General features: G+C 40.2%; 1 long non-coding RNA gene across 1 annotated transcript in view; it reads right to left on the bottom strand.

Annotated features, from left to right (window-relative positions):
• Positions 1–3,671: 3,671 nt before the first annotated feature.
• The window catches only part of LOC123960703, a 35,225-nt gene continuing 24,371 nt past the window's right edge, over positions 3,672–14,525 (bottom strand). Inside the window, exon 4 of the long non-coding RNA XR_006822576.1 lies at positions 3,672–4,774. This is a non-coding gene — a long non-coding RNA (uncharacterized LOC123960703). The remainder of the gene's footprint in view (positions 4,775–14,525) is intronic.

Here is a 14,525-nt window from a genome sequence, read left to right as displayed (position 1 = left end):
TGGCACCTGCACACAGTGCCAAAGCTACCAGTACCTGGTTTAAGGACCATGGTATCCCTGTTCTTAATTGGCCAGCAAACTCGCCTGACCTTAACCCTATAGAAAATCTATGGGGTATTGTGAAGAGGAAGATGCGATACGCCAGACCCAACAATGCAGAAGAGCTGAAGGCCACTATCAGAGCAACCTGGGCTCTCATAACACCTGAGCAGGGCCACAGACTGATCGACTCCATGCCACGCCGCATTACTGCAATAATTCAGGCAAAAGGAGCCCCAAATAAGTACTGAGTGCTGTACATGCTCATACTTTTCATGTTCATACTTTTCAGTTGGCCAACATTTCTAAAAATCCTTTTTTTGTATTGGTCTTAAGTCATATTCTAATTTTCGGAGATACTGAATTTGGGATTTTCATTAGTTGTCAGTTTTAATCATCACAATTAAATTAAATAAACATTTAAAATATATCAGTCTGTGTGTAATGAATGAATATAATAACCAAGTTTCACTTTTTGAATGGAATTACTGAAATAAATCAACTTTTTGATGATATTCTAATTATATGACCAGCACCTGTATATGCAGAAAATCCTTTGACTTGCATGTTTCCCATACGGTACTTCAAATGAATCATTCGCCATCTTGTGCCACTTGTGTATTACTAAAAACAAATAGTCTGGCTGTGACATTAACATATACACAGAGGGTAAAATACAAAGTTTTGAAAATAGCATGATATTGTTGTTTAATTATTAAATTTAAGAGTTGGAAATGTACATTATGCTTACTTATCATGCACATTACTTACCAAGAGTTTATCCACCCTTGTATATTCCCCCAGCCTGTATTTGAGACCAGCTTTTACTGATGAAATACAGTATTTCACAGTTTTACAGAATTAACTATGTCAGTGCAACACTCACCATTCTGTGTTTTTTTTAACAAAAATGCTTTTCTCACTCACTGATTTAGTCATCAACTCTACTTTGGCATGCTTCACTGACATTAAGTTGACATATAATACAATACTTTGTGTACAAAAAAGTGAAGTGAAAACACCCTGACTGTTTTTAAAGCTCAATTCCAGTAAGTCTTCCTCAGTTTTTTGTGTGCATGTGTCACCAGCACCTCAGGAGGTGAAGGGTGCAATGAGGCTAAATGGTAATGTGTGTGTGCATATATTAACTTTGCCTAATCGTGCCTTTTAGTGCCTGTCTACTACCACCTGGAGAATTCAAGAGTCTGCTTTAGCACCATGCACACACAGGCACACAACCATTTCTGAGTTACTGAAAGCAAGAACATTTAATATATGCAACAATGTGGATGGAACTGAGAACAATGAAGCAGCGGTTAAGCTTTTAAGCCTTGTCTTCATTTGTCAACATCGTCTCTGTGCTGAGAACAAGATCAAATCAGTTATTCCTAGCACGTAGGATGCATCTCCCTCTCTCACTGTCTGTTTTTTGTCTTTTTCCCATTCCCATTGCTCTTAGTTCCTATTTTCTTCACCTGAGGCAGATTTGTTAAAGGCTGCTCTTTGCTTTCAAGTTGTCATTTTACTACAGTATTATTATTCATTGTAGCAGTCAATATTTTATTTTTGCCTTTTGAAAATACATAAAATACAATTCCTGGGAAGTGTCAGATCAGTGGCTCAAAAGCCTGTAGTCTAAGTATTTGATTTGTATCTTTAAACCTTATGAAAGGAATCACCTGGAAATCAAGATCTTTATCATAAAAAAAATTCCATCATGCATTGAATACACTGGGCAAAATACCTGCCGAACAACATCATGCAGGATTTCCAAATAAATTTAATTCAGTATATCTAAAGCAAAATAATTATCTGCAATCTGCCAGAATTCTATTAAAGTCCAACTATGAATAATGAATCCTTTGAGAAACTCTTTGTATAGTGAATTTTATTTATTTATTTATTTTACATGATTGTGAAAGACCTAAGATATGTTTATGTTTTTTGGTGGCACAATTAGATGAAAATGTTAGGAAAGTGGACTTTTGCAGCAGCAAATGATAGAAGAAAAGAAAATAATGGTGTAAATAAGAACTGAGTGAATGGGTTGAAAAGGAGAAAATATGATTTGTTTGTGGTGAGACACAGAACAGGATTTTAACATGCATGATATTAAAAATGTACCATAAGTGTGAGAGATATTCATAACATGTCTAAATAAAGAATAGAAACTGAAATGAAAACAAACCAAGATGCAATACACTGCATATTTCAAAATATGATGAAAGCAGAAGAATGTAAATTCCACATAAAAAGAGAACATGTTCATATCCCACAAATTAAACCAGAACCTTAAATGTTATATGAATTAGATTTTGAACATTAATATAGTAGCAAACAACTATTTTCTATGTAAAGATATAGTGGAGTAATGGTTCCCTGAGTGGAGAATGACGTCACACTCCTTCTGTGTGTCATGACGTTGGGTTTGTGTTGTTATTTCCTGTTTTATTTTGTTAACTCCTTCCTTTTGTATATGTGTTACTTCTCTTCCTGGAGTCACCCGACCACTTTGACGCTGGGCTTAGCATGGAGCTTGCCAACTAACAGCCAGCTCATATTTCCAGTGTGGGGTAGCCTCCGGTATACTAGCTCCCAGCTAACTACCCAGTCTGCCAGCCATCAGCCTTCATCCCTTGTTTCCACTGTGTTAGCCTCCAGCCTGATAGTCGTCAACCTGACTCCCAGCCTGCTAGCATCCAGTCATCACACCGGCCTGCTACCGGCCAACATATACTAAAGCCTGCTAGCAACCCGCCTGCACTTTAGTCAGCTGGCTTGGATCCAGCCAGTTTCCTGCCAGATCCTGCCTTGAACACCCTGCTTCTCCACTCCTCAGCCCCCGCAGAGTCTCCACTGCCCAGCTCTTCATCCACACCACTGCTCAGGGCTGCGGAGGTCCTGCTGTCCTCCAGTGCTACAGACTTAGCTTCACAGAGATTCAACCATCCATCTTCCCAGAGACCCTGCTAACCTGCAGAACTACAGCAGCCCACAGTAACAGCTTGAACTACAGCAGCCCACAGTAACAGCTTAGACAGAGAAGAACTTCCTGCTTCTGAGTTGGTAATGACTTTGGCTCCAATGCAGCAGCAATTCTGAGTCAGTTCCAGAGCAGCAGCAACTCCCCGCTCCTGAGCTACAGCAGTCGCCTAATCCTGTGCTTCAGCAACCTCTTGTTTTCCTGCTCTCACCGACTCCTAGTTGTCGCTGGTCTCCAGCTCTGCACATCAGTCGCCTGTTGGTCATCTGTCCTACTGCCCTGTTGCTGGCCTCCTGTCCTGCTGTCCCATTGTTGGTCATCTGTCCTGCTGTCCTGTTCCAGTCTCTGGTCCAGATCTCCATCCATCAGGCCCCGCTCCTGGTCATTGGGCACATTGACGACCGGTCCTCCAAGACACTTGCCCCTGAATCCGTCCTCCAGACCTTGTTCCACCCATTCTGGTTTATCTTGGATTCTGTTTTGATGTTTCTGGACATGCTGTGCTTTGAAGGAATGTAGGAAGCCATTCCTTGGTGAGGGACTGTTACTGTTTTTTTCAATGGATTCTGGTGGGCCGTAGCACCCATTTGTTTTGGTAAATGGTAAATAATGTCCACCTACACCTTTCCAACATTGAATTTTATTTTTCTAGCATAACCTGGCCCTTAGTCTTGTTATCCGATATCTGACAGATTTAAAAGTGCTGGAAGCAAACGTTAAAAAAGTTCAGAACGGATAACATCAAAGACATTTACTGCTCTCATTTAGTGAAACCACTGGGAATTGGTCATTTCCCTTGAAAGAGAAGGTCAATTACCTGACTTTTGAGCCTTTACACATGCACACACATAAATCGAATTCAGATAATTAGGTAGCAGATTTGGCTTCATGTAGCAGGGCAACGTTACAAACCAGTGAGCATTAACTGATTGTAGCGCATAACTGGTTAACTGTATTGAGTTTGTAAAGGCCGTGGACCTGAGAACAGACGTCAGCAGCACTGCTTTACTGCACACAGAAGAAAGCAGGACAGCAGAAAAAACAACTCCCTTAGACAGAATGTGGACCTTTCGCTACCTCATCTGACCCATGCATACTGACAACGGGCTGCATGGAGATTATCCATGCACAGCATGATGGGACTGGAAAAGGTCAGCAACTATGATTAGTTTCTCACACTTCTTTGCCATAGCACCTGCCGCTGATGAGGCTGGACATATTAGTCTGCACAAAGAAGCATAATATATAGTCAGCGATTTCATGCTGTTTATCATCCACTGTTAAATCTTCTACAACCAGACAGAATTGTTTGCAATAAATACACTGAACGTCAAATGTGAAGGAAATGAATGGTAAGGAGCTAACAGGAATTTGAATTCCGTTTAGAGAGTTAGAAAGTTTCTCTTTAATTAGGCATGTGAGAAAGCATCTTCGCTCAAGACAGTGCAATTAGCTCTTAAAGCTTCCTTTGAAAACACTATCCTCTCCTCTCTATCTCTGTCTCGTATAACTCTTCTTTGGTGAGTCAGCCAGCATGGATAGCCAGACATCAATACTTGATTGGGGTCCAAGGTAGCCTGCAGCTACCCAGCTCCACCAGCTGGTCGGGGCAGCTTCACTGTGCAGCAGGAGAAGAGACGGCAGCATGGAACAGGCACTGCTCACAGGCTCCTGCTGACTCTCTGGACACAGAGCGCTCGGCGGTGCACAGCCAGCCTCAGGTGGCACCGGGAGGGCACGACTGGGATCCATCTTAAAATATCACAAACAAAAAATAAAAATAAGAACTCTTCTTATGCAGCTGAGGGATGTGCTTGTGTGTTGGCAAAGTGTTGTTTGTTTGTCGAGTCCCGCGGGATCCTAAATGTGTTAAGTCCCATGTGAGACAATATGAGGCAGCCCAGCATCTGCCACAAAAGCTTGCCTCCTCCATTTTTCTCTGTCTCACCACAGAGCAAAGCCACAGTTCATTTCTGAGGAGACATTCAGATCTGTCACACGGTGACATCCTCGAGAGAGCTTTGTCTTAAGCGAGGAAGACCTCCATTCTCATGCTAATAATTTTAAAGAAAATGTGAATCCCATTTAAATATTAAATCATGAATGGAGATCATTGTCATCCATCAATGACCAGATGAAGAATTACCAGTCAAACCTCAGCAATAAGATAGGGGACGAGAATGTTTATTGCATAATTATGGCTGGAGGATTAATTTTAATTTGGAAAGCTTGGAGTGTGCCAGAAAAATAATAAACAGCTTCAAATTGAAACTGTTTATTGGAATCAGTGAAGGAAGAAGTTTGGAGATCCTTTAGTGAATCAGAATAAGAACTCCAACATTGTGAAAATGCTCTGTTAGAAATAAACAACTTGGGTAAAAGTAAATCAGTAAAAATGTACTTAAATATTAACTTAAAAGTACATTTAACAGAATGGTTCCCATCAGAGTGTTATGTTATAATTATGTCATATAATATATGATTTTTGTTTAGTTGAACAAAGTGGAACTTTCATAAACTACTGTTACCATGGTCAAGAATAAACTTTCACACTCAAATATACAGTTACACTAACAGTTTGTTAGTTTAAAATATAGGAAAGTATCTCACTTTATACACTGATTATACTGGATGTTCTGGATGTAAATTCTTAATCTGCATAGTAACAAATAAAAAACAACATATAATGGAATAGCGGTATAAAGTTATTAAACCGGAACACTCAAGAACAAGTTTTCATAATTGTACTGAATAAAATGCTTGAAATATTTACAAGAAAAGCGAGGTTTGCTGTTGGTACTTTGAAACAATTTTTGATCAATACTGTTTGTCAGACAGGGTTTAGATAGAAGAAAGGCATTTGACTCTTAATGAGAAGAAGCAAAGCTGAGTTATGTACTTGTGATATATTTCCTAGATAACTCAAAAAAGTTTTATTGACACAGAGAGAAATGTATAGAAACTTGCGGACATGCGGTTTGTGTGTGCGTACTTCAAATGTATAAATGAAGCATACCGAGCAATTTCTGTGTATGTGTTTATATAGACTTGAGCATATCCTCTGTCTGTAAAGATGTAGTGTAAAACCTGGCAGACTCTTGGAAGAAAATCAGATAATTGCTGTGAAAATTGAAACAGCAAGTTGATGCTTGTCTGTACTGCCAGCTCAGTTAGTGTTCCCTGATTGTGATGGGCATTTTCTGTGAAACATTTGTAAATCACATCTTGGCTAACTTCAGTAGCAGCGTCTCGCAGAGAGTCATTTGCGCCACAGTTGGTCGGGGTGAATCCCTCATCCCTTCTGGCCCTAAGAGTCATGACAGGAAACGCCAGTACTAGCTGTTTGGAAGGCTTCAACTGATTGTAGAATTTGTAGTTCACTAGTCAATAAAGCTGTCCACCAGTACGCACATGCCCAAGTCTTATTAGTCCTGCAGTGCTGTGAATGTCTTTCTCTCATTAACAGCATCCATATTTAAATAGAGTGACAGGCTTGGCAGAGCTGAGTGTTTTTTGTGCAGTGAAGGTCCAAATGTGCGATCATTAAAGGCTTTATAGGGAGCACAGATCTGAGAATTTGACTTGGAGCGAAGGTTTAAGCTATGATGAGCAGACTGGACTGCACACACGAGTGTGTCAATGTAACTATGCGGAACAAAGGAAAGATGGAGCCAGTGATTTAATGATTGAAAATGTGTTTTTTCACTCTATAGAAAAATGGAGCTAAAGGCTTTTGCCACTCATTCAGACACAGACATACACAGAGATGGCAGCAAGCTACCACACATGGTGCTGATCTGACCATCAGGGGCAATTTCAGGTTCAGTGCCCAAGGACACTTTGACATGTGAACAGGAGTTTGTGGGGATCAAAACACCAACCCTGTAATCAGAGTGGATGACTCATTCTACCTCCTGATCCACAGCCATCCCGAAGCCATGCATGTCCTTTTGGTTTTTATTTGTTTTTTGAGATATCCATATCTGCCATTTTGGAATACATGTAGATGAATGTAATTAAATTTTCAGTGTTTACAGGATTGAAAAATTTAATTTAAAAAGTCTGCCTTTCCACACCTTTTGTTGGCTGAGAAAGCAGAAACAACCTGAAAATGAAATGAGCAGCAGAATTTATAAAATAATACTAAATGTATCTGACATCAATTAACAGCTGTACCTACTGTACTGTACTCCAAATACTGAAGATATTCTGAACTATTAAATTGACCCGATTAAATTTGTCCCTGTTGAGCTACAAAAACACTCGCAGGTCATACAGTGGTGTTTCTTTTCCTTCCCTTTGGCTGAAAACAGCCAGCAGCTGCAGAGAGCACATTAACCAGCCTTTATGCAGTTAACATTAAGTAGCTGCAGCTATCGAGAACCCATCCTACCCTGGATTCTTTTTTAAAAGTGCCTTTTTGTAGATTTGTTTTACGACATTTAAGTTCATTATTTAGTTTTTAGTTTTTTTCTCTTTTAGTTTTAAATGTATTCTGTTTTTTTGTAAAGCACTTGGTAAATGTTTGAAAGGTGCTATAATATTAATCATCATCATCATCATCATTAATATTGCACCTGGGCCCAGAGCTTCACTGGAGATAAAAGCCACACCTTCTAGATTCGAACACGCTCTCATGTTCGCTGCCAGCTTTTTGGTTTTGGTTTTGGCTTTGCTTTACTTTTACCACAACACTTGACACCATGTTCATACATCCACACCTACACTACTGATGTTGCTGACTAGCACATCCCATAGTTGAAGTGTTATTTTCATTTATTTTGTGTTATAATAAACACTGTGTACTTCAGGCATTGTGTCTTTCCCACTTTTGTCATGGCCTTTGAGCCAGGTTATGACAAAATGGGGGCTCGTCCGTTTTGGTACTGCTTAGATCGAAAGATCCCGTTGAAACATTTGTAGATTTGTTCAAAGTGGGTTTTGTAGCACTCTGGGAGGTAGTTAGGTGTGTGTGTTTAGCAAGCAAGTCTGCTTTGTCTGTTAGGGAGCAGGGCAGCTCAATTAAAATGGACCTCCGTCTGTTCCTTTGGTCAGTATTTGTTTGTTATGTCGTGACTGCCACAGCGTATTTCGGCTGGTTAAGCCGGGCAAGGGACAATTTGTATGCCTAAATAAATTTGTAGGTAGATTTTATTACCTAGTGCTGGGGAGGAGAATTCTAGCCCAGTCGTTGCTGCTGCAGGTAACAGGTAGGCCAGGTGACGGGTGTGGGTCCTCTTGTGTATATTATTTGAAAAGGGGAGCAGAGTTTTCTCTTGTAGGCTGTAGCAACAGTCCCCTTTGGGCTTGTTGAGCTGATCTTGTGTAGTGCTGTGGTGAACCTTGTTGAAGCTTTGCTTGGGAGCATGTCAGTGGTTTCTGGAGAGTTGCTCGCTCGCTAGTCGCTCTCCTGATCCAGCGGTCTTCAGTGCATAAATACCCACCACAAGTACAGTATCTCACAAAAGTAAGTACACCCCTAACATTTTTTTTAATATTTGATTATATCTTTTCATGCAACAACACTGAAGAAATGGCACTTTGCTGAAATGTAAAGTAGTGAGTGTACAGCTTGTATAAAAATTTGCTGGTTAGCTTAGTTAGCGTAGCTTAGCTTAGTTAGTTTGGTCTTTAGTTAGCAGGGAAACTTCAAACCAGTTTGAGAATTATTCCTCTTAGTGCACACGAGGAAACTTCACTGTCTTGCTGGGCCTGTTGGGGCAGAAAGTTGTTGTTTGGCTGGTTGTAATATGTAGTATAAATGACGGCTCCGTCTAATGAGGCACAATACAAGCTGTACTATCACGACAGAGGTCATTGGAAAGCTGATTTTACTAGAAGTATACTCAACAAAATTATAAACGCAACACATTTTTGCCCCCATTCATCATGAGCTGAACTCAAAGATCTAAGACTTTCTTGATGTACACAAACGGCCTATTTGTTTCAAATATTGTTCACAAATATGTCAAAATCTGTATTAGTTAGCACTTCTTCTTTGCCAAGATCACAGTATGCCACCCACCTCACAGGTGTGGCATAACAACATGCTAATGACAGCATGGGTATTGCACAGGTGTGCCTTAGGCTGGCCACAATAAAAGGCTATCTGTCATCATGCAGTGAAAAAGACTAAAACTAACACTGAAACTAATAAAAACTAAACTAAAACTAAGCATTTTCAAAAGTAAAATCTAAACTAAACTAGCAATCCCTAAATAAAACTAAACTGGAATTGAAGTCAAAACGAAATAAAAATAAAAACTAATGAAAACTTCAAAACTTCAATAACCTTGGGAGTGAGTTGTTGCATGAGCACCAGAGTGATTCGTCCCTAAAACAAATATTTTGCCATGTTATGTCTGCTACGGTGGTAAGCAGTGTAGCCAGTGGCTACTTTGTACAGAATGGGGTGTTGTTGTTGGAAATGGGTTACTCCAGGTAATGACTTTGTGGGAGATGCTGTTTTTCAGTTAGTGGTGCCGGGTAAATTCCATCCCCTAGTCTTGAAAGTGGCTCATGACGAAAGTGGGCACTTTGGAGTTAAGAAAAGTTATCTCAACATCTTATGACATTTTTGGGCTGCGCATAGAAAGAGATGTTGCACAATTTATCAAAACCTACCATGTGTGCCAGTTAACAGGAAAGCCGAACCAGTCCATTAAGCCTGCTCTACTACAGCCTATCCTTGCTGTAAATTAACCCTTTGGGCATCTCAATGTGAATAGTGAGTGCCTGTTGCCATGCTCTAAGTCTGGATGCAGATATCTCCTGACCGTAATGTGTCAGAGTGCCAGGTGTCCTGCTGCATACCAGCTGGATGCTGAATCGCCTAAAAATGTGATTTACTTTGTTAACTGGTTTAGCCATTGTTGGATTGTAGGAAGTGGAATGGCAAGAGAGAAGTTGCAAGTGTAGCAGCGTAGAATGAAAAAGAAATGTATGATTGCCGTACGGAACACCAGATGTTTAGTCCAGGAGACCAGGTTCGTTTCAGGCCAGGTATACCGCGATGGACTCTTTCACGTCTGTCACATGTGCTCAGTGTGAACCTGCTCTCATCGGCGAGAACAGGGCACCAATGGTGGACCTGCCAATTCTGGTGTTCTCTGGAGAATGCCAATCACGCTGCGCGGTGCTGGGCTGTGAGCACAGATCCCACTAGAGGACGTCAGGCCCTCAAGCCACCCTCATGGAGTCTGTTTCTGACAGTTTGGTCAGAAACATGCACATTGGAGGAAATTTTGTAAGGCTCTGGCAGCGCTCCTCTTGTGCCTCCTTGGCAAAGGAGCCCTGTCCAACTCTACTCGTGTTACGGCCGATTTCGTGGCATCTCCTCCAGGCTCCCAAGTCTGTGCTGAGAAACACAGCAAACCTTCTTGCGATGGCACATATGGATCTGCCTTCGCAACACCACTGTCCACAGAAAAACTATTGCGGCCAGGCAGTTAAGGATGAGGTACGTGTGTGCGTGTGTGTGTGTGTGTGTGTGTGTGTATATAAAAAATTAGTGCTGGGCAATGATTAAAATTTTTAATCGCGATTAATCGCATTGTTACGTGTAAAATGCGTCGGTGCGTGTATTCACTCGCACAGACTTCACTCGGTTTTATTTTACAAGCACAGACCAGGTAACGTAAAGCAACACTGAAAACAGGGTGCAGATGTTGGTTTCAGCTGTTTGAGTTGTTTGATAGGCTGCAAGCAAGCGGCTCACCTACTGCCGTGATTTGCAGGCTGATCAACATCCCGCCCCTCCTGTGACCCATGGTTTGACTGTATGTGTATTCAGAGCCAGTGAGCAAGGGACTTTCAAACTAATAATAATTACATAAAAACTGCATTAACGTGCGATAAAATAATTGTCAGCATTAATTAATTAACACGTTAACGTGCCCAGCCCTAATATATATATATATATATGTGTGTGTGTATGCATTTCAAATATATAGATACACACTTAATAAACCCTCACCAAATCCCATGAGTCTCTGGGCTCAGCTTGTAAGAGCAACACACTGTTAGTGCAGGAATCCCCTGAGAAACATCATCCTCATTGGGACAGTTAACTCACGTGTAAACTATGCAGTTCCAAAGTGAACATATATGAGCTTTTACACAGCACCACAAACAAAAAATACACTTCTGACTGACAGTAAATGGGGCAGGTGCTGTTATTTACAGCATTTAAAGCAGCATTTCCCTACATTAAACAATTCATCTTTGGAAAAAACAACTTAAAACTACAACATGTAGTCACACATCCACTCAAATATAAAGGATAAAAACAGAAAATTCCTGTCAAAGTGACACACAGGCAGAGCTGCTCTCTGCTTCATTGGACGCTGTGCACCTGAGTCTCTGGCCTCTCGCCTGGATGCTCTGGTGGAAAGATGGATCTTCCAGGAAAAAGCTGCAGTAAAATCAGATTGCTCAGAAGTGTGTCTGATCTACCTTTTATTACCTCTCTAACACTGCCAACCTATGGACAACAACACATAAGACACAACGACCCTGTCATGCAGGTTCTTATTCAAGGCTCAAAAAGGAAATCTACCGTATTCCTGCAGGCTTCCTCTCAACCGTGCATTACAGTCAGATCAGCAACCAACAAACTGTTTTTGATGCACGCACTAACCGAGAGACATCACTGATAATCCAAAGAGATCAAAAGAATGGGAGATGGGCAAAAATGATGCTGATTAAAGGAACAGCAGAACAGTATGTGCTTAAACCATTTCCCCTGTCCTGATATCTAATATGACAGCTATTCTGTATCTTCAGGTGTGTGTCACAACCACTTAGATCCCACCAACAAAAGCATTAAGTTGGAGGGCTGAAATATCTGTGCGGAGCAGAATTTGGAGTAGAGATCGAGCCCGAGGACCACTGAGAGGTCTGCATGCATTTCTTTTCCTGTTTATGTGGCGTCTCACTCATTACTGTGGCGAGCATGAGTCACCATGAATAGCTCAAATCACTGTGGGAATAAGTGCTACATTATGTATTTTTATATTAAGTATTTGTGGATACATTTTGTGAAGTTAAATTGCAATAATATGAATTGAGAAAGGCTGCTGGTGTATATAGATTTTCTTTAACCTGAATCAAAGCAGAAGAATAAACTACACAAGTCATTAGGAAAAAATTTATTTGACTTAATATGAGTGTTTCTATATGCCAGCTACGTCTGAGACTTGGAGAGAGTACACAACACACAATCAACATAGTTGCCTTGTTATTAATTGGTTATGAGGTTTTTAGTAAATATTTCACATTTTAGGTTTTGACCACTGACTACTGTGATAATAGAAATGTTAGTGACGTTTTTTTGTAGTAAAAGTTGAGTTAAAATTACTTTCAAATTAGGGTATCATGGAGCTCTCCAATTTATAAGGATGTGCACGGGTGACATAATAAACAGTCCTTTCATTGATGTTACACCATTTCACTGACTGACAGTTGGTGGAGGTAAGGCACAAAGAAATGTAGCAATGCAGCAATAAAGGCATTAGTGAAGGAGCAAAAACATGGACGTTAAGTTAAGTTGTATATTCTTAGAGGGTCGCACAGACCTCCACGTGCTAGTCAACATTATCCTGACTGCTGTTAGAAATCCTCAGAGCCACTATCAGACCTTACACTGGTGCAGTGGGCCCCTGGGCTCCTCCTGCTCCAGGACAATGCGTGGCATGTGGATAACAAAAGCATTGATGCCATTGACTGGCCCTTTCATTCCCCAGACCTGAATCCAATTGAGAACCTCTGGGACTTTATGTATCGTGCATCCGATGCTTTTTAGTAAATATTTCACATTTTAGGTTTTGGCAGCATCGTGCATCCGATGCTGCCAAGTAGCACCATACACTGTTCAGGAGCTCACCGAGCTCATTTGGTTGGTGATTTGATTTCCACTGACCATTGTTCACATCATTTTGTTCTCAAAGAATAATAAAATGTACAGTCAAGATTTTGAACTTTAACTATTTCGTTCATTGTGATCTAATGTGTGATTTAAGTGTTCCCTTAATTTATTTGTGCAGTGTATAATGATTTGTACAAACAGTACGTTGTTTCTGTGAACACCTATTGCTCTCCTGTCTCTCTCCACGCAGAGCAGCAGACGTAAACTACAGTCGACTTGTGCACAGCGCTGTCAGAGGTCTGATAATTGACATGAGAAAGTGTGTACATACAAATTACATCAGATAGGTTTAAACTGCATGGAGGTAAAGTTACGGATTAGCGCACTCCCTCAGAGGAAATGGTGCAGCTTGATGTTTTATCGTGCCTGCCTTTCTGTCACTAACTGTTACCTTTACTGTCCGTCTTAAACACACTCAGAAAAACATCCTCATCCCCATATTTGTTTATTTCTGCAGAGATTAATATGAATTTGAAGTTTTATTTTCCAAAGACACTATCAGTATACACAAAACAATATTTCCATAACAGGAAATAGATTTTCTGAATGCATGCCATTTGGCTACCTATAAAATTTAGTGTACTGTATGAGGAAGCTCAAAGTAATAAGCATGATTCTTACATGGTAAATAATACTCAGCTTCCACTCTGTTACAGCACAAGGTCAGCCTTCGTCCAATATCATTTGTCTTTCCAGGGAGGATGAATAAATGAATTCTTATTTGAAAACAGCCCCAGTCGAGGCCCCAGATGTGGAAAAATAGACAAGGACATCAGTTAGAGTCAAGCTAAAAACACAACAAAAACAACATCCAAGATCACATCGTGTAACCCGGTGTTATTTATCAAAATGTTAAGAAATACCATGTGCTTATTCTTATTGTTTTTTCTACCTGTTAAAAATAATTGTTATTTTAGACATCTAGACAGATTAGTTTCATCTGTATAGTGAACTTGAGTTACAGTAGCTCAAAAATTATAAAGACCACATAGCAGAACTATACAGCCTGAGACTGTATTTATGCAACTGCAACAGATGAATAATATGTGATGTATCTGAGTCAGAACAACCTTTGGAAATTTGATTATCTTCCCCCAATAAGTTGTGGAGAACTCAATTTTTCATTCAGATTTTCATTCAAGTATATAAGAAGCCTGTTATCTGTAACTGTATCCAAATTAGGAGAAAGGAGAGTCTCCTAATATTCAAATTAAGCCAGAAATGTTCTTTAATAAATAAGCAAACTTTAATATGAAAAGTTTAATAAAAGCTTCGTGAGATGTTCCTTCTAGTTATACTTTTAAGTCATGAGTCTCCAATTTTTGATTATAAATTGTGAAGATAATAACTTGCTTTTGTGAGGTGAAATTAACAAACACTCCACTGACCAGAAGAGCGCCACTGCAGCAGCCGTGGGTAATAATTCAATTTTTAATTAAAGTGGATTTCACTGCTTTGTAACATGATTTTATAGCATTAATCTCCTCTATGTCTTACTCTGGATGTTAGGTAATGCAGAGAAGTTGTTCTTTCAGTTACGTAGGAACAATGAGCAATCGGGGGGGGGGGGGGGGGTTT

The sequence above is a fragment of the Micropterus dolomieu genome, linkage group LG02 (assembly GCF_021292245.1).
Source record: "Micropterus dolomieu isolate WLL.071019.BEF.003 ecotype Adirondacks linkage group LG02, ASM2129224v1, whole genome shotgun sequence".
In the NCBI taxonomy this organism is placed as follows: domain Eukaryota; kingdom Metazoa; phylum Chordata; class Actinopteri; order Centrarchiformes; family Centrarchidae; genus Micropterus; species Micropterus dolomieu.
Note: the sequence above shows the minus strand (reverse complement) of the source record. Positions and strands in the feature narration are given on the sequence as shown.